The 19,682-nt window shown below is 45.6% G+C and overlaps 1 long non-coding RNA gene across 1 annotated transcript in view; it reads right to left on the bottom strand.

The window, feature by feature from the left end:
* LOC130834383 (uncharacterized) overlaps positions 1 to 18,684 on the bottom strand; it is a 38,147-nt gene extending 19,463 nt beyond the window's left edge. The window contains exons 1-2 of the long non-coding RNA XR_009048682.1: positions 18,279 to 18,684; positions 17,134 to 17,266 (exon numbers count right to left, since the gene is read on the bottom strand). This is a non-coding gene — a long non-coding RNA (uncharacterized LOC130834383). The remainder of the gene's footprint in view (positions 1 to 17,133; positions 17,267 to 18,278) is intronic.
* Positions 18,685 to 19,682: the final 998 nt, after the last annotated feature.

The raw sequence follows: 19,682 nt of genomic DNA, 5'->3' as shown, positions 1-19,682 counted from the left end.
ACCATACAGAAAAATAAACTCAAAATGGATTAAAGACCTAAATGTAAGGCCAGGCACCATAAAACTCCTAGAGGAAAACATGGGAAGAACACTCTTTGACATAAATCAGAGCAAAATGTTTTTTGACCCACCTCCTGGAGTAATGGAAATAAAAACAAAAATAAACAAGTGGGACCTAATGAAACTTCAAAGCTTCTGCACAGCAAAGGAAACTATAAGCAAGATGAAAAGACCACCCTCAGAATGGGAGAAAATACTTGCAAATGAATCGACAAAGGATTAATCTCCAAAATGTATAAACAGTTCATCCAGCTCAATACCCCCCCAAAAACCAAACAACCCAATCAAAAAATGGGCAGAAGACCTAAACAGGCATTTCTCCAAAGAAGACATACGCATGGCCAAGAGGCACATGAAAAGCTGCTCAACATCACTCATTATTAGAGAAATGCAAATCAAAACTACAATGAGGTATCACCTCACACCGGTTAGAATGGGCATCATCAGAAAATCGACAAACAGTAAATGCTGGAGAGGACGTGGTGAAAAGGGAATGCCCTTGCACTGCTGGTGGGAATGTAAATTGATACAGCCACTATGGAGGACAGTATGGAGGTTCCTTGCAAAACTAAAACTAGAGTTACCATATGACCCAGCAATCTCACTCCTGGGCATATACCCAGAGAACACCATCATTCAAAAAGACACATGCACCCCAATGTTCATTGCAGCACTATTTACAATAGCCAGGACATGGAAACAACCTAAATGTCCATCAACAGACGAATGGATAAAGAAGATGTGCTACATATATACAATGGAATATTGCTCAGCTGTAAAAAGCAATGAAACTGGGACATTTGTAGAGACATGGATGGACCTAGAGACTGTCATACAGAGTGAAGTGAGTCAGAAAGAGAAAAACAAATATTGTATATTAACACATATATGTGGACTATAGAAAAATAGTACAGATCAACCGGTTTGCAAGGCAGAAGTAGAGACACAGATGTAGAGAACAAACATATGGACACCAAGTGGGGAAAGCGGGGAGGGTTGGTGGGGAATGAATTGGGAGTTTGGGATACCAAACTGTACACTCTAAATATATGCAGTTTATTGTAAAAAAGAAAAAAGAAAAAAAACCAAATATCATATATTAACATATATATGCGGAATATAGAAAAATGATACAAATCAACCAGTTTGCAAGGCAGAAACAGAGACACAGATGTGGAGAACAAACATATGGACACCAAGTGGGGAACGTGGGGCAGGGAGGGCAGGGGGGTGGGGTGGGATGAATTGGGAGATTGGGATTGCCGTATATACATTAATAATAAGAAAAAAAGTATCAAAGTGTACACGTTGGATATATGCAATTTATTGTATGTCAATTGTCAATAAAAGTTCTTAAAGAAAAAATATATTTATTTATTTATTTATTGGCTGTGTTAGGTCTTCATTGCTACACACGGGCTTTCTGTAGTTGTGGCAAGTGGGGGCCACTCTTCATTGTGGTGCATGGGCTTCTTATTGCAGTGGCTTCTCTTGTTGTGGAGCATGGGCTCTAGGCACACGGGCTTAAATAGTTGAGGCACACAAGCTCAATAGTTGCGGCTCATGGGCTTAGTTGCTTCGCGGCATGTGGGATCTTCCTGGAGCAGGAATCAAACCCATGTCCCCTGCATTGGCATGCAGATTCTTAACCACTGCACCACCAGGGAAGTCCCTAATCCATTTTGAGTTTATTTTTGTGTATGGTGTTAGGGGGTGTTCTAATTTCATTCTTTTACATGTAGCTGTCCATGGTGCAATTTTATAAGATATTGTTTGTTTACATTCCCTGTTTGATATTTCATTGTTAATGTAAAGAAGTGCAACCAATTTTTGAATGTTAATCTTGTATCCTGCTACTTTGCTGAATTCATTTATTAGATCTAGTAGTTTTAGAGTGGAGTCCTTAGGGTTTTCTCTATGTAGTATCATGTTATCTGCATCTAGTGACAATTTTACATCTTCCTTTCCAATTTGGATACCTTTCATCTCTTTTTCTTGTCTGATGGCTGTGGCTAGGACATCCAATACTATGTGGAATAGAAGCGGTGAGAGAGGACATCCTTGTCTTCATATATATATATATGGCTGTATTGGGTCTTAGTTGCAGCTCCTCAGCTTCTTAATTGCAGCGCACAGGCTCCTTAGTGTGACATGCATGTGGGATCAGTTCCCTGACCAGGGATCAAAACTGGGCCCTCTGCATTGGGAGTGCAGAGTCTTAATACTGTGCCACCAGGGAAGTCCCTGGACATCCTTGTCTTGTTCCAGATTTTAGTGGGAAGGCTTTCACCAATGACTAGTATTCTGGCTGTGTGTTTGTCAGAAATGGCTTTCATTAAGTTGAGATGTATTCTCTCTATTCCCACTTTGGTGAGAGATTTTGTTTTTTGGGTTGTTTTTTTTTTTTTTTTTAGTTTTTAATTTTTATTTTTTTATTTATTTATGTATTTATTTTGGCCGTATTCACAGCGTGAACATTGCTGTACTCAGGCTCTCTCTAGTTGTGGCGAACGGGGGCTACTCTTCATTGTGGTGCGTGGTCTTCTCACTGCAGTGTCTTCTCTTGTGGAGTATGAGCTCTTGGCACACGGGCTTCAGTAGTTGTGGTGAGCAGACTCAGTAGTTGTGGTGCACGGGCTTAGTTGCTGTGCAGAATGTGGGATCTTCCTGGACCAGGGATCAAACCCATGTCCCCTGCAATGGCAGGCAGATTCTTAAACATTGCGCAACCAGGGAAATCCCTGGTAAGAGTTTTTATCATGAATGGATGTTGAATTTTGTCAAATGCTTTTTCTGCATCTATTGAGATGATCATGTGGTTTTTGACTTTTCTGTTGTTAATGTGGTGTGTTACATTGATTGGTTTGTGTATGTTGGACTACCCTTGTGAACCTAAGATGAATCCCACTTGGTTGTGGTGTATGATCTTTTTTATGTGTTGTTGGATTTAGTATGCTAATATTTTGAGAACTTTTGCGTCTATAGTCATCAGAGATATTGGCCTGTAATTTTCTTTTTTGTGGTATCTTTGTCTGGTTTTTGTATCAGGGTGATGGTGGCCTTATAGAATGTCTTTGGGAGTGTTTCTTCCCCTTCAATGTTTTGGAAGAGTTTGAGAAGTATCAGTATAAGTTCTTTGTATGTTTGGTAGAATTCACCTGTGAAGTCCTGGACTTTTGTTTGTAAGGTGTTTTTTTGGGGGGGAGGGGGGAGTTGTTTTTTTTTTAATTACAGATTCTATTTCATTTCTAGTCATTGGTCTGTTCAAATTACCTATTCTTTTTTTTTTTTTATTATTATATTTTATTTTTTTTGGGGGTACACCAGGTTCAATCAACTGTTTTTATACACATATCCCCATATTCCCTCCCTTCCTTGACGCCCCCCCCTCGAGTCCCCCCCACCCTCCCTCAAATTACCTATTCTTGATTCACTTTTGGTGGGCTGTATGTTTCTAGAAAGTTATTCATTTCTTCTAGGTTGTCAAATTTGTTGGCATATAATTGTTCATAGTATTCTCTTATGCTTTTTTTATATTTCCGTGGTATCAGTTGAGATTTCTCCTTTTTTATTTCTTACTTTGTTTATTTTCGTTCTCTCTCTTTTCTTATTTGTGAGCCTGGCCAGAAGTTTGTCAATTTTGTTTACCCTTTCAAAGAACCAGCTCTTGGTTTTATTGATTTTTTTTCCTATTGTTTTTTAATCTCTATTTCCTCCCTGATCTTTATTATTTCCTTCCTTCTGCTGACTTTAGGTTTTGTTTGTTCTTCTTTTTCTTATTCTTTTAGGTGGTGGGTTAGGTTGTTTATTTGAGATTTTTCTTGTTTTTTGGGTTTTTGAGAAAGGCCTGTATCACTATGAACTTCCCTCTAATAACTGCTTTTGCTGCATCCCATAGATTTTGTATAGTTGTGGGTTTTTTGTGTGTTTTTGTTTTTGTTCTTTGATATGAACCATTTTTAAACTCTTTATTATATTTGTTACAATATTGCTTTTGGGTTTGTTTGTTTTTTTGTTTTGTTTTGTTTTGTTTTTGCCATGAGGCATGTGGGATCTTAGCTCCTCCACCAGGGATCGAACCCACACCCCTTGCATTGGAAGGCAAAGTCTTACCCACTGGACCACCAGGAAAGTCCCTGTATGGTTGTGTTTTCATTGTTGTCTGTCTCAAGGTATTTTTCAATTTGCTTTTTGATTTCCTCTTTGACCCATTGGTTTTTTAGTAGCATGTTGTTTAGTCTGCATGTAATCATTTTTTTTTTCTCATTTCTTTTCCTGTGGTTGATTTCTAGTTTCATGCCTTTGTGGTCAAAGATGATGCTTGAAATAATTTCTATACTTTTAAATTTATTGAGGTTAGTTTTATGCCCTAGTATGTGGTCAATCCTAGAGAAGGTTCCATGTGCACTTGGAAAGAATGTGTATTCTGTTCTTTTGGATGTAATGTCCTGAAATATAAATTAAGTCTAACTGTTCTATTACATCATTTAGGATCTCTGTTGACTTATTGATTTTCTGTCTAGAAGGTCTGTCCATTGATGTGTGTGGGGTGTTAAAGTCTCCTACTATTATGGTATTCCCATCAATTTCTCCCTTTATGTCTGTTAGTATTTGTTTTATGTATTTGGGTACTCCTATATTAGGTGCATATATGTTGACAAGTGTAAAATCATCTTCTTGTATTGATCCTTTTATCATTATATAGTATCCTTCTTTATCTTTCTCTATAGCCTTTGCTTTAAAGTCTATTTTGTCTGATATGGGTATTGCAGCTCCTGCTTTCTTGTCATTTCCGTTTGCATGAAATATCATTTTCCATCCCCCTACTTTCAGTTTGTGTGTGTCCTTTGCCCTAAGGTGGGTCTCTTCTAGGCAGTGTACTTAGGCTCTTATTTTTTTTTATCCAGTCTGCCACTCTATGTATTTTGATTAGAGCATTCAGTCCATTGACATTTAAGGTATTTGTTTATTTATTTGTTTGTTTAGGGTGTGTCGGGTCTTTGTTGCTGTGTGTAGACTTTCTTTAGTTGCAGTGAGCAGGGGCTACTCTTCGTTGTGGTGCATAGGCTTCTCATTGTGGTGGCTTCTCTTGTTGCAGAACACGGGCCCTAAAGCACATGGACTTCAGTAATTGCAGCATGTGGGCTCAGTAGTTGTGATGCATGGGCTCTGGGTGAGCGGGCTTCAGTTGTTGTGGCTTGTGGACTCTAGAGCACAAGCTCAATAGTTGTGGCACATTGGCTTAGTTGCTTTGCAGCTTGTGGCATCTTCCTGGACCAGGGATGAAACCTGTGTCCCCTGCATTGGCAGGCGGATTCTTAATCACTGCACCACCAGGGAAGTCCTTAAGATAATTATTGATACACATGTATTTATTGCCATTTTAAACATTGTTTTCCAGTTGATTCTTTGTTTCTCGGTTGTTCCTTTTTTTTTTTTCTTTTTGCGGTTTGATGATTTCCTTTTATTTTATGCTTGTGTTCTCCTCTTTTAGGTTTTTGTGAATCTGTTGTATGTTTTTGATTCGTGGTTGCCCTGTTTTTCAAGTATGTTAACCCCTTCCTATATCTGCTTGCTTTAGACTGATAGTCATATAGGTTCAAACACATTCTAAAAAAAAAATTTAAAAATTAAAAAAAAAAAAGAATCTGCATTTTCTTACTCTGCTTCCCCACATTTTATGATTTTTGATGTCCTTTTTTACATCTTCATCTTCATCCTTTTGCTGTTCCTTGTGTTTATCATAGTTTTCACAGATAGGTGTGTTTTGTTTGTTTGTTTTTGATCTGTATACTGGCTAATTTAAATGATTTACTTTCCAATTGTGATTTCCTTCTTCCTATATCTTCTTGCTCCTTTTCTACTTAGAGAAGACCTTTCAATATTTCTTTTAGAATAGGTTTAGTATTGCTGTATTCTTTTACTTTTTGCTTTTCTGAGAAATTCTTTATTTCTCCTCTTATTCTAAATGATAATCTTGTTGGGTAGAGTATCCTAGGGTGCAGATTTTTCCCTTTCAAGACTTTGAATATATTTTGCCACCCTCTTCTGGCCTGCAGTGTTTCTGTAGAGAAATCAGCTGTTGGTTTTATGGGGGAGTCCCTTGTAATTAACTCTGTTTTTCTCTTGCTACCTTTAGAATCCTCTCTTTATCTTTAACTTTTGCCATTTTTATTATCATATATCTTGGTATTGGTCTGTTTAGGTTCATCCCGTTTGGGACCCTCTGTGCTTCCTGTATCTGGATATCTGTATACTTCTTTAGGTTTGGGAAGTTTTCAGCCATAATTTCTTAAAATACCCCCTTTCTCTTTCTTCTCCTTTTGAAATCCCTATTATGCATAGATTAGCGCAATTTATATTATCTTGTAAGTCTCTTATATTGCTTTCACATTTTTAATGTTTTTCTTTTTTAAAAAATATTTTATTTTATTTTTGGCTGTGTCGGGTCTTAGTTGCGGCATGTGGGATCTTTTTTTTTTGTACATCTTTATTGGGGTATAATTGCTTTACAATGTTGTGTTAGTTTCTGCTGTATAAGAAAGTGAATCAGCTATATGTATACATATATCCCCATATCCCCTCCTCTTGAGCCTCCCTCCCACCATCCCTATCCTACCCCTCCAGGTTGTCACAAGGCACTGAGCTGATCTCCCTGTGCTATGCAGCAGCTTCCCACTAGCTATCTATTTTAACATGTGGTAGTGTATATATGTCAAAGCTGCTCTCTCACTACATCCCAGCCTCTCCTTCCCCCATGTCCTTAAGTCCGTTTTCTACATCTGCATCTTTATTCCTGCCCTCCCACTAGGTTCATCAGTACCATTTTTCTAGATTCCATATATATGCATTAGCACACGGTATTTGTCTTTCTCTTTCTGACTTACTTCACTCTGTATGACAGACTCTAGGTCCATCCACCTCACTACAAATAACTCAATTTCGTTCCTTTTTATGGCTGAGTAATAGTCCATTGTATATATGTGCCACATCTTCTTTATCCATTCATCTGTCGATGGACATTTAGGTTGCTTCCATGCCCTGGCTGTTGTAAACAGTGCTGCAGTGAACATTGTGGTACATGTAACTTTTTGAATGATGGTGTTCTCTGGGTATATGCCCAGGAGTGGGATTCCTGGGTCATATGGTAGTTCTATTTTTAGTTTTTTAAGGAATCTCCATACTGTTCTCCATAGTGGCTGTATCAATTTACATTCCCACCAACAGTGCAGGAGGGTTCCCTTTTCTCCACACCCTCTCTAGCATTTATTGTTTCTAGATTTTTTTGATGATGGCCATTCTGACCGGTGTGAGGTGATACCACATTGTAGTTTTGAGTTGCATTTCTCTAATGATTAGTGATGTTGAGCATCTTTTTATGTGTTTGTTGGGCATCTGTATGTCTTGTTTGGAGAAATGTCTATTTAGGCCTTCTGACCATTTTTGGATTGGGTTGATTGTTTTTTTTTTTTTGACATTGAGCTGCATGATCTGTTTGTATACTTTGGAGATTAACCCTTTTTCAGTTTCATTGTTTGCAAATATTTTCACCCATTCTGAGGGCTGTCTTTTTGTCTTGTTTATGGTTTCCTTTGCTGACACATGGGATCTTCCTTGTGGCACAAGGGCTCTTTGTTGTGGCGTGCACTCTTTTCTCTCTAGTTGTGGTGTGTGGGCGCTCTAGCTGTGGCACACAGACTCCGGAGCTCATGGGCTCTGTAGTTTCAGCACGTGGGCTCTCTAGTTGTGGCTCATGTGCTCAGTAGTTGCAGTACATGGCCTTAGTTGCCTCATGGCATGTGGAATCTTAGTTCACTGACCAGAGATCGAATCCGTGTCCCCTGCATTGGAAAGTGGATTCTTAACCACTGGACCACCAGGGAAGTCCCCTGCTTTCACTTTTTTTCATTTGGCTTTCTGTCTGCTGTTTTGATTAGGTAATTTCCATTATTCTATCTTCCAGGTCACTTATTCTTTCTTCTGCATTATTCATTCTGCTATTCATTGCCTTTAACTCAGCTTTATCCTCAGCAAATGAATTTTTAAATTTTTCCTGGGTCCTCCTTATAGTTTCTAGTTCCTTTTTTACAGTAATCTCCATTTCTGTCAATAGCCTTTCTTAATTCCTACAGTATTTTCATTACCTCCTTTTTGAACTTAGTGTCTATTAGACTGAAGAGGTCTGTTTCATTGTTTGTTCCTTCAGGGGAATTCTCTTGATCTTTTAACTGGGGGTGATTCCTTTGCTTCTTCATTTTGCTTATATTTCTCTTACTCTGTGAGTTTAGGAGAAACAATTATCTACTGTAGTCTTGGAGGGCTGTTTATGTGCAGGAGCATCCCTGAGTATCTTGTGTGGGTTTAATGTTTTTTTGGCATGAGGGCTGTTTTTGGTTTGGATGCTTGCCGTCTGTTTCCTCAGCATGTGCTGGCCATTATCCCCTTGACAGAGGGTGTGCAGTTGCATGGCCTGCACATGCTCCAGGAAGGCAGGGGCAGTAGTTGGTGCCAGACCCTGGGACTCTCAGCAGCAGCAGTGGTCTGTACCTGCCTCTGGAGTCTGAGATGGCAGTGGAGGCTCACACCCACCCCCAGAGTGTATAGGTGGTGCCCTGCTGCCTGAGAGCATGCACAGAGAAAGAAGGTCCTATGGCAGTCCCACCCCTCTTCTCATGTGCCCCCCAACAATAGCACCTTCCCTCTCTGGAGGGCCCAGGCTTCTTCCCATAGTCCCTCGTTGCGATGACCACATCATAGGCCCCTCAGGCTGTCTCCACGTAGCCAACCCCAGTCCTGTCCCCAGGGTCTGACTTCCGAAGCCCGAGCCACAACACACAGCCCCTGACTGCCCCAGTGCAAGCATCTCAGGATAGGGAGTGGACTTCCCAGTGTACGGAAACGTGTTCTCTTTCACAGCTCCCTCCTGGGGTGCAGGACCTGTCCCAATTTCTCTCTTTTTTTCTTTTATGCCCTACCCAGTTACGTGGAGATTTTCTTGCCCTTCTGGAAGTCTTAGATCTTCTGCCAGTGTTCAGTAGATGTTCTGTGAGAGTTGTTCCACGTGTATTTTTGATGTATTTGTGGGAGAAGTTGAGCTCTACATCCCACTCCTCTGCCGTCTTGATCCAATCTCTGTGTCATATTTTAGGTTCCACATATAAGTGACATCATATGGTATTTGTCTTTCTCTTTCTGGATTACTTCACTTAGTATGATAATATCTAGCTGCATCCATGTTGCTGCAAATGGCATTATTTCATTCTTTTTTATGGCTGAGTAGTAGTCCATTGTATATAAGTACCACATTTTTTATCCATTCATCTGTTTTTTCTTTTTTCTTTTTTTAAAGAATTTTATTGAGATATAATTGATATACAATAAACTGCATATATTTACACTGTAAAATTTGATATTCTTTTTCTTTTTCTTTTTCTGTTTTAGAACTTTATTTTGCTGGTGGAGAGAACTTTATTTTTTTATTTTTTATTTTTTTCCTTTAAGAACTTTTATTGAGATACAATTGACATACAATAAACTACATATATCCAAAGTGTACAATTTGATATTTTTTTTCTAATTAGTAATGTATGTATGGCAATCCCAATTCATCCCACCCCAATCCCTGCCCCGCTCCCCTTTCCCCACTTGGTGTCCATACGTTTGTTCTCCACATCTGTGTCTCTATTTCTGCCTTGCAAACTGGTTGATTTGTATCATTTTTCTATATTCTGCATATATATGTTAATATACGATATTTGTTTTTCTTTCTGACTCATGTCAGTCTGTGTGACAGTCTCTAGGTCCATCCATGTCTCTACAAATGAGACAATTTCATTTCTTTTTATGGCTGAGTAATATTCCATTGTATATATGTAGCACATCTTCTTTATCCATTCGTCTGTTGATGAACATTTAGGTTGCTTCCATGTCCTGGCTATTGTAAATAGTGCTGCAGTGAACATTGGGGTGCATGTGTCTTTTTGAATTATAGTTTTCTCTGGGTATATGACCAGTAGTGGGATTGCTGGGTTGTATGGTAATTCCATTTTTAGTTTTTTAAGGCACCTCCATACTGTTCTCCATAATGGCTGTATTAGTTTACATTCCCAACATATCCATTCATCTGTTGATGGACATTTAGATTGTTTCCATGTCTTGGCTATTGTGAATAGTGCTGCTGTGAATATAGGGGTGCATGTATCCTTTTGAATTCTAGTTTTATCTGGATATATACCCAGGAGTGGAATTGCTGGATCATATGGTAATTCTATTTTTAGTTTTCTGAGGAACCTCCATACTGTTTTCCATAGGAGCTACACCAACTTACATTCCCACCAACAGTATAGGAGGGTGCCTTTTTCTCCATACCCTCTCCAGCATTTGTTATTTGTAGACTGTTTAGTGATGGCCATTCCAATCGGTGTAAAGTGGTATCTCATTGTAGATTTGATTTGCATTTCTCTAATAATTAGTGATGTTGAGCATCTTTTCATCTGCCTCTTGGCCACCTGTATTTTGTCTTTGGAGAAATGTCTATTTAGGTATTCGCCCCATTTTTTGATTGGGTTGTTTTTTGTTGTTGTTGTTGAGTTGTATGAGCTGCTTATACATTTTGGAAATTAAGCCCTTGCCAGTCACTTCATTAGCAAAGATTTTTTCACATTCTGTAGATTGTCTTTTTGTTTTATTTATGGCTTCCTTTGCTGTGCAAAAACTTGTAAGTTTGATTAGGTCCCATTTGTTTATTTTTTATTTTATTTCTATTGCCTTGGGAGACTGACCTAAGAGAACATTAGTACGATTTATGTCAGAGAATGTTTTGCCTATGCTGTCTCCTAGGAGTTGTATGGTGTCATGCCTTATGTCTAAGTCTTTAAGTCATTTTGAGTTTATTTTTGTGCATGGTGTGAGAGTGTATTCTAACTTAATTGATTTGCATGTGGCTGTCCAACTTTCCCAGCACCACTTGCTAAAGAGACTATCTCTTTCCCTTTGTATATTCTTTCCTCCTTTGTGAAAGATTAATTGACTGTGGGTGTATGGGTTTTTTTTCTGGGTTCTCTATTCTGTTCCATTGATCCGTATGTCTATTTTTGTACCAGTACCACACTGTTTTACTCACTGTAGCTTTTTAGTATTGTCTGAAGTCTGGGAGAGTTATGTCTCCTGCTTTGTATTTTTTCCTCAGGGTTGCTTTGGCAATTCTGGGTCTTTTATGGTTCCATATAAATTTTTGGATTATTGGTTCTGGTTCTGTGAAAAATGCTGTGGGTAATTTGATAGGGATTGCGTTCAATCTGTAGAATGCTTTGGGTAGTATGGCCATTTTAACACTATTAAATCTTCCAATCTAAGAGCACAGGATATCTTTCCATTTCTTTGAGTCATCTTCAGTTTCCTTTATTAATGTTTTATAGTTCTCAGTGTATAAGTCTTTCACCTCCTTGGTCAGCTTGATTCATAAGTATTTTAATTTTGGGGGTGCGATTTTAAAAGCTATTTTTTTTTTTACATTCACTTTCTAGTATTTTATTGTAGGTATAAAGAAATGCAGTTGATTTTTGAATGTTAATCTTGTATCCTGCTACCTTGCTGAATTCATTTATATGTTCTGGTAGTTTTTTTGTGGAGTCTAGAGTTTTCTATATGTAGTATCATATCATCTGCATATAATGACAGTTTTATCTCTTCCTTTCCAATTTGGACACTTTTATTTCTTTTTCTTGCCTGATTGCCGTGGCTCAGACTTCCAATACCATGTCATATAGAAGTGAGCATCTTTATCTTGTTCCAGATTTTAGCGGGAAAACTATCAGCTTTGCACCATTTAGTATTATATTGGCTGTGCATTTGTCATAAATAGCTTTTATTATATTGAGATATGTTCCCTTTATACCCACTTTGGTAAGAGTTTATTATGAACGGGTGTTGAATTTTGTCAAATGCTCTTTCTGCATCTATTGAGATGATTGTGTTTTTTTTGTCTTTTTCTTGTTATGTGGTGTGTTACATTGATTGATTTGCGTATGTTGAACCATCCTTGTGAACTTTGGATGAATCCCACTTGGTTGTGGTATATGATCTTTTTTATGTGTTGTTGGATTTAGGGTTTGCTAATATTTTGTTGAGAATTTTTGGGGTCCCATAGCTGCCTTCTGTAATTTTCTCCTAATGTGTGGGGCAGATTGAGTGATAAAATGGGTATTTACTAGGACTTGCCCTTTGGGGGTGTTGGGATTAATATAGGTATACTTTCTAAAGGCCTCCACTGAACAGCCCTGGAAGAGGGCCAGGCTCTTGTCTTTTCCCTGTGTTACTTCCGGTGTTGTTCTTTGTCACAATTCACAGGCTTAACAGCACACCTTTTCATCCCTTCTGTGAGGCAAGTTATCATGTGGTTCCCGTGTTCAAGCCCTCTACCTCTCTGTTGGTAGTTCCAGTGGGGATCTTGGTCAGGGATTGCATCCCTTCCTGTAAGTTAGATTATGTGTCCTTGATTTCGGGCTGCCAGTTTGTTGGCATGTGCCCAGGCTGCACCAGGGATCTGGCTTTTCAAAATTGCAGCAAGTAGAAAGGAGGACCTGTAGATCCCCCACCCCACCCCCCAAGCAAGTTCAAAGAATGTTATCAGCTTGGTGATTTCCTCTACAAACTGACTGGGGTCCTTGGAAAAACATCCAACTTTCTCTTTGCAAGTAGCTAAGTCAGCCATAGGAAAAGGGATGTGGATTCTGATTGTTTCTCCATTACCAGCTGGCACTTCCTTAAGGGACAGAGTTTGGTATTGGGAGGCTGGTAGGTAGCCCTGCTTCGTGTAGTACTGGCAGGACTCACCTCCAGTAATGGAGGACACAGGACCAAGCTAGAGGGGTAAGGTGGTGGGATTTCCAGCAGCCCAGGAGAGGTGATTAGGGTAGATAGCCTGGAAAATGTCCCCTCTCAGAACTGGAGAGGTAGGTGGTAGGAGTTCCCTGTTGTGGACCTCAAGGAGGTGGACTGATGAGGGGGTTGTTTAAAACATCAAATTCCTGTTGGGGGGAAGTCACTTTGAAGGGGTGTGAGCCAGGCACACGTGGCAGGAGTTTTTTTGATCTGGATCTTGGAATAGGGTCATGACAATTTCGACATATGAAGCTTCTCTCCCGTTTACCATTCCTTTTATAAAATAGGTCCAGCTGCAAGGTGGTATTGTAATTCAATGACCCATTTTCTGGCCGGATCTCTTGGTCCCCTAGTTTGTACTGGGGCCAAGCAGTATTGCAAAAGAAAATAAGGAGGAGGAATTGGGCTCCCTTGAGGGGAAACTAACCCCATCAAGTCACCGATTATTTGCTGCAGTCTTAATTTGGAAGTCAATGTTGTTGTCTCGTGGATCTTCTCAAGTCCAAAGAGAGAGAGTAATATAACCAGAAGGTGGGAAAGGAAAAGGAGAGAGAGCCAGCAGAGAAATGCCTCAGGCTCAGTGAGCTCCTTCATGGCCAGAGATCTGGGCGCTGCCAGATTCCCTGGACAGCATCAACTGTTACCTAAGGGGCTACTTGGTCTTCACAGCTCAGGAGCCTTAGTCCCAGCCACTGGTGGAGGAGGGGAGCTGTAAGCCAGTAAGTGGATCAAGATTATGCCTTTTGAGGTCCCTTCATGGTCACCACAAAAGATGTTGCAGGAGGAGGAAATATCACATCCTGAGACCTGCAGGAGTCCTTAGGACAGACCACTGCCAAATGAGGGTCCCCAGCTTCATGCAAGAAAGAATTCAAGAGCGAGCCAGAGAAAAGCGGAAGTGAGGTTATTTAAAGGGATATACACTCCATAGGCAGAATGTGAACCGGCTCAGAAAGTGAGAACGGCTCTGGGGCAAGGGGTCATAGGTTTTTATGGGCTAAGTAATTTCATATGCTAATAAATAGTAGGAATATTCCTGCTATTTCAGTGAAGAGTGAAAATTTTCCAGGAATTGGGCCACTGCCCACTTTTTGGCCTTTTATGGTCCATCTTGGAACTATTATGGCGTAAGGGGGAGTGATTTTGAGTCAATGACCAGACTATTCTCAAAGCCACCTTGGTTTCAGCTGCTTCCATTTGGTCTTTATTGCATCCCAACAGCTGTGTCCCTTCTTTATTTATCTAGCATTTGTGTCCTGCCCCTTTCCCTCCTGTTTCATAATGACCACCACTTGGAAGAGTAACAGGGTGTAGGACTCCCAGGATGAAATCTGAGCCAACTCCCTGGAGGAGGGGGGCTCTGAGAGCCCCATGGTCAGGAAGAGAGAAGGCCTGAGTCCCAGAGAGAAGAGAGGGAGGACAGGGAAGGACCATGGTTGGGAGACAGAGGCCCAAGCAGTGACCCAGGCACAGTGGGAAGCATCCTTTGTGGGAGGATGGTGGGCATGACCAGAGCACTGCTTCCTGTAGGAGGGAACAGTCTCACTGGGGGAGGCTGGACACCAGCTTCTGGGACTGATGTGAGCTAGGGGTGGATGGCTTTAAGGTCACAGAACAAGGTCCTACTTCTAGACATGGTGGCCCTGACAAGCATGAGAGAGGCAGCTTCTGGAAGGACAGTTTTCTTCCCATAGCTTGCAGAGCTAGCCTCAGAGATGGCCTGGTCTACTGAGTCCCCCAAAGGCTTCTAGAACTTGCAGCGCACCCCAGCTACAGGGCACTGGAGGGACTATCCTGTAAATAAGAGGGAGATTCTGCTCCATTGGTAGGGGTCATCTGGAGCATGTTAGAAGACACAGATTTAGACCACTGAAGAATTCTGTGATCAGCTGACCATGTCTGCCATGGGTGGAACATGGGACAAATGAGGTGTAATAGCCATGTGTTTGCAGCCCTTCGTTGTACATTTGGGGAAACTGAGGTTCAGAAATCAACTCTCCGAAGACCACAGAGCAAATTAGAGGCTAACTGCTTCACCTTTCCTTCAAGTGGTGATTCCCTTAGTGCAGATTCCCAGGAGCAGGACAGCTGGGTAATGCATATTTTTAGGCCTTTTAACACAAGCAGGTGAAAGCCCTTCAGAAAGCACCTACAGGTCCACGTCCTTGGTGGGTTGTGAAGCAGTTATACCTGTGACCCAGCCCTACTCTGGAAGCTGTTATACTTGTGGCCTGGAACAAAGCCCCCTGGGATCCCCCTGAGATAAAGGACTCACCTGTACAGACATCAAGCCTCACCCTTCCCTCTGCGAGGACTCAGGGATAGGCAAGCCAGCCGTGCCCTCCTGTAGCCTCATGGGGGCCTCACAGGTAGACAAGCCCTCACAGCATGCGTTAGGGGGTAGTGGGCACAGCGAAGGTACTTAAGTCAGTCTGGGGAGGGGCGGCTTCCCGGAAGAGGCAATACTAGGCCAGGTAGGAGGCAGCTGGCTGTGGACAGAAGGGAGAGTCCATGCAGTCAGGCCTTGGGGTAGCCTTGTCCCGAAGCCTCCCTGGGGCTGAGTCTGACCCCGGAATGAAGCACCCCAATTCCATCATTCCTTCCCAGGCAAGTGTTGGGTGTAGGCAGCCCCTCCCCTAAACTCCAAGGTACTGAACTCTCTGGGCCTCAGTTGCCACACTCACAGTAGAATAGGAACCTGGTAGAGGAGTTTGGAGAGCTTGTGTGACATCTTCAGCTTCGAGCAGGGGTCCCTGCTGGCCCCAGATACCCAGGAGGCAGAATTCTCCTGGGAGGGAGGGTGTGGCTGAGCCCACTGGCCACTGTCTGAGGCCCCCGGATTCCAACCCAGAGTTCAGGCTCGCATGGCAGCACTCAGAGTCCTGCTGTCAGAGGAGAGAGGCCTGACGCTACCTTCCTGAGGGCTTGACCCCTTCTTCCGCTCTCTCTGCCCTCTGTCCCCTGAGACCTGGCCCCAGGGCAGAGTGGCCCAGCACCCTGCTCCTCCCGCCCACCTGCAGGGTCACCAGAGTGTGTCCCCCACTGCAAGGCAGCACGTCCACCCCCTCGGTCCTTCTCTGGCTGGGGCACACCCTACAGTGTAGCTGCTTGGGCAGCACCTGAAGGTGTGTCCCAGGGGCCGTCCCCCTGTGGGGTGAGGCTCTTGGAATCCACTCCCAGCCCAGGGCCAACGGCTCTGAGGATGTCTGGGAGCTCCCGCCCCCAGAAGCCACACCCAATAACAGCTGCTCACATTCTCCCTGGGGCCTGATGGCTCAGACAAGTCACTCCCACACCTGGTGAGACAGGTATCTTTATTATCCTCACTGAGGGAGGCTCCGAGAAGGGAAGGGTCACTTCGGAAGGTGGGACTGCAGACCAGTCTGCAAAGCCAGACTCCGCTGTGCCTTAGAACTCCCCCCCCGGGACACGGCCACACGTGATATCTCCCTCGCTCGGCTGTTTCCAGAGCTCTGGTCTCTGATCCTGGCCACAGCCCCCAAGGAGGGAACGGACTCGCAGTGTAGAGGTGGCAGCTGAGGCCCAGCGAGGGCAGAGCTGGCCCTGCATCATACAGCTTGGAGCCGCGCACTGAGCCCAAGGCGGCGGTGGGCTGGATGCACACCTACGCAGAGGCCCTCAGGAGTCTTGGGGCTGAGGGATGCTGCCATCAGAGCATTGTGTCTCCTCCTCAGAGTGACCCTTCGTGGGAGGTCAGAGGCTGAGGACAGAGTGTAGTCCCCTCCCAGAACCCTTGAGTCAGATGAGGTGACTATTTGGGGGCGTGTTGACTAATAGACCACGGTATGTCTGGCCTAGCAGGTGTTATGCATGAACTCAGGGTGTCTGAGTCGGGAGCAGCCCTCAGTGAGTCCAGCCAGTGTGTGCAGCGGGGGAGACTGAGGTCCAGAGGCTGCGGGAAGCTAGCTGCAGGCCCACTGCCCTTTGGGGCCAGAGCTGGAGCCAGAATCCAGAGCCTCCGCCTCCCAGCGCTGCTGAGGGACACTCAGACAGCTGGGCCTCTCCCGCGGGCCTCAGAAGCTTCGTACAGGCCCTGCTTGGGGCAGGTGCTGACCACTGCTGGGGCCCGAGCCCGGGGCAGAGCCTGGAGACTGAGGGCTGTGTTGGAGCTGTGACCCCACCTAGAGCCGGAAGTTGCCTGAAGCCCCATCCCCCCGGCCCCCACCTTACCCTGATGGTGGCTGCAGCAGATCTTTCAGGGACCTAGAAGCCCCCAGTGTCATCAGGCCAGGCTCCCACCTCTGTCCTCAGGCATCTTGAGGCAGCCTCAACCTCTATTCCCTCGAGGAACACAGTTCAGAGGCTGCCGTGGAATGAAAGGTGGTTGAAACTGTGCTCAGAGCCCAGGTCTTGGTCTTCTGCAGCTGGAGTTAGAGCAGGGGCTCAGCCCTTAACCGCCTCCCGGGGTCCTGGGCTCGAGTGGGCTGGGGGAAGCCTAAGGCACCAGGGATTCTGAGGCTGGAGGTCAGCAAGATGGACAGCTGGGACAGAAGGGACCCTTGGCCAGGTGTGGGTGGGAGAGCATCTACCTCCACTCCCAGGCTGAGCCTGGCACCCAGGGCAGGGGCCCCACCTGTACATGTTCCTGGGAGTCCAGATTGGGGTGGGGGGTGTGCAGGGCAGGCAGGCTCTGGGGAGGGCTGGGCCAGGCATTTCCTGCTGATGGGTGCCAGGCTCCAGTCCCCTGAAGGGGTGATTCTTTAGTCTTAGTCAGAGGAAGTGAGGCAGGGCAAACGGGCAGCGTGTGTGCAGTACCTCCGGGCCTGGCGGGGCAGGGTGGGGAGGACGGGCAGCTGTAGGAACCAGGGAACAGGCCTGGCCCTGCATGTCCCCCGCCGTATCCGCCCTCCACAGCCAGCCCGCTGCCCTCCACCCAGGTAGGGTCAGCCGGAGACCAGGCCCCAGTGGTGCCGCCCCAGGCTCCGGCTCCCCCTCCCCAGGTGCTGTGGCTCTGCTCTGCCGCTCCCCTGCTGTGTGGCTTACACTGGCCGCTTCACCCTGAGCCTCAGGGTTCTCATCTGTGAAGTGGGGAAACCTGTGGCACCCACATGCCCCTGGCTTTCTCCCGCCCCAGCGTCAGGAGCCCGCCCTCCCAGTTCAGCCCACTCTCGGGTCCTGGGGAGAGAGCCCATTGGGTTGAGCTTAGAAGGGGCGATCCTGGCCCTGACTGGCTGCCTGAGCACTTTATGTCATGTAGATGTGCCCAGGCGTGACCCCCCAGCCCCCCGGGCCTCGGCTGAGCTACCTGCCTCCCCACCGTCTGGTGGCCCCCCAGCAACCAGAGCCCCCCCGCACTCCACTGGGGGATGACTTACCAACACCAGGGCTGCCTGTGGGCACCCGCCACGAGGCCACCGCCCTGTCCCACAGCCCTGCTTCTGAGGCAGCCTGGGGCCCCTGACGTCTGGATTCTCCGGCTTCTCTCTGACACAGCTCTGACCTCAGGGGGTAGGAGGTGCAGTTTCTGTCTTGATCCCCAGACTGGGACCTCTTCCCTAAGGCCCCACTGCTTTCCCTCTTAGGAAGCCCCAGCAAACCCTGGTCAAGTGGAGCAGGGAGGGAGCATGGGGGCTCAGGGCTACCATCCCCAGTCCCTAACAAAAGGAGGCGGAAGCCAGGGCTGTGGGTAGGGAGAGTCTGCCCTGCATAGAGCCCTGGCCCGCCTGGCCCCTTGGCCAAGTGCTTCTGGAGGGGAGGCAGCCCTCGTGCTAGGAGGGCAGGATGAGCAGGAGCGGCTGCCTCCCAACACAGAAGGCCCCCGGGAGGAGAGGCTCAGCAGGGGCCTGGTGAGAACGCACACCAGAGACCGCCTCTGCTCGCCCCACCCCAGGGGTGCGTCCCCACGTGGGTACTCTCCCTGGGGCCCAACACTGGCTGAGGACAGAAGCACACGTGGAAAGTCTTGCCCCTCAGGGTCAGGGTAGTAGATGGAGCCTGGGAGACCATCTCACCCAGCCCCCTTCCCATAGACAGGGAGACCAAGACTCAGAACGGGAAGGACAGGGGTAGAGCCTGGTGTCCTCACAGGTCCTTAGAGAGTGACTCTGGCCCAGCTCTGACTGAGCCCAAAGGGGAAAGGTAGGGAAGGCGAGGAGGGTCTCCGGACAGTTGTGGCTGGGCCAGATGGGGAGAAAGTGCTGGGCTCTGGCTGGGCTGTGCAGTCAGCCTCCCTGCCCAGGGCTGGCTCAGGCAGGCGGGCTGTTGATCCAGCCCAACAAGGATGAAACAGCCCCTTTGTCCTGCGGCGCCAAAGTTGCTGTGACTGGAGGCGGCGTGACGTGAAAGGGTCATTGTTCCCACTTGGGCAGCCACTCAGGGAGCTGGAGGACCAGCCCAGGGTCGGCTTCCTGCCAAGGCTGCAGCCCTGCCTGCCGCTGTGGCAGTCCGGTCGGAGTGTCCCAGGCTCTCGGCCTCGTACCCACGGCCAGCTCCCTCCCTGGGGGCCAGCGGAGCACAGGTACCCCCTCCTTCTCGTGAGCTCCTCTGGTCTGGAATCATGATGTTACAGTGTTGGGGGCTGGGCTCTGCTCTTACATATGAACCCTGCTGGGCAGGATGCCTAGGTGCCAGGACAGCTTAGGGGTAAAGCAGGTGTTTTGTCCTGGGGTGAGGAAACGTGCCTGACTTCACATCCCAAGGCTTTGGCCTCAAGGAAGCCCTCCCCCAACCTTGCAGACCAGGAGAGAGAGGCCCAGAGAAGGGAACTAGGTGGCCTCAGG

Source organism: Hippopotamus amphibius, chromosome 13 (assembly GCF_030028045.1).
Source record: "Hippopotamus amphibius kiboko isolate mHipAmp2 chromosome 13, mHipAmp2.hap2, whole genome shotgun sequence".
Taxonomy (NCBI): Eukaryota; Metazoa; Chordata; class Mammalia; order Artiodactyla; family Hippopotamidae; genus Hippopotamus; species Hippopotamus amphibius.
This window is presented reverse-complemented; position numbering and strand designations above follow the sequence as displayed.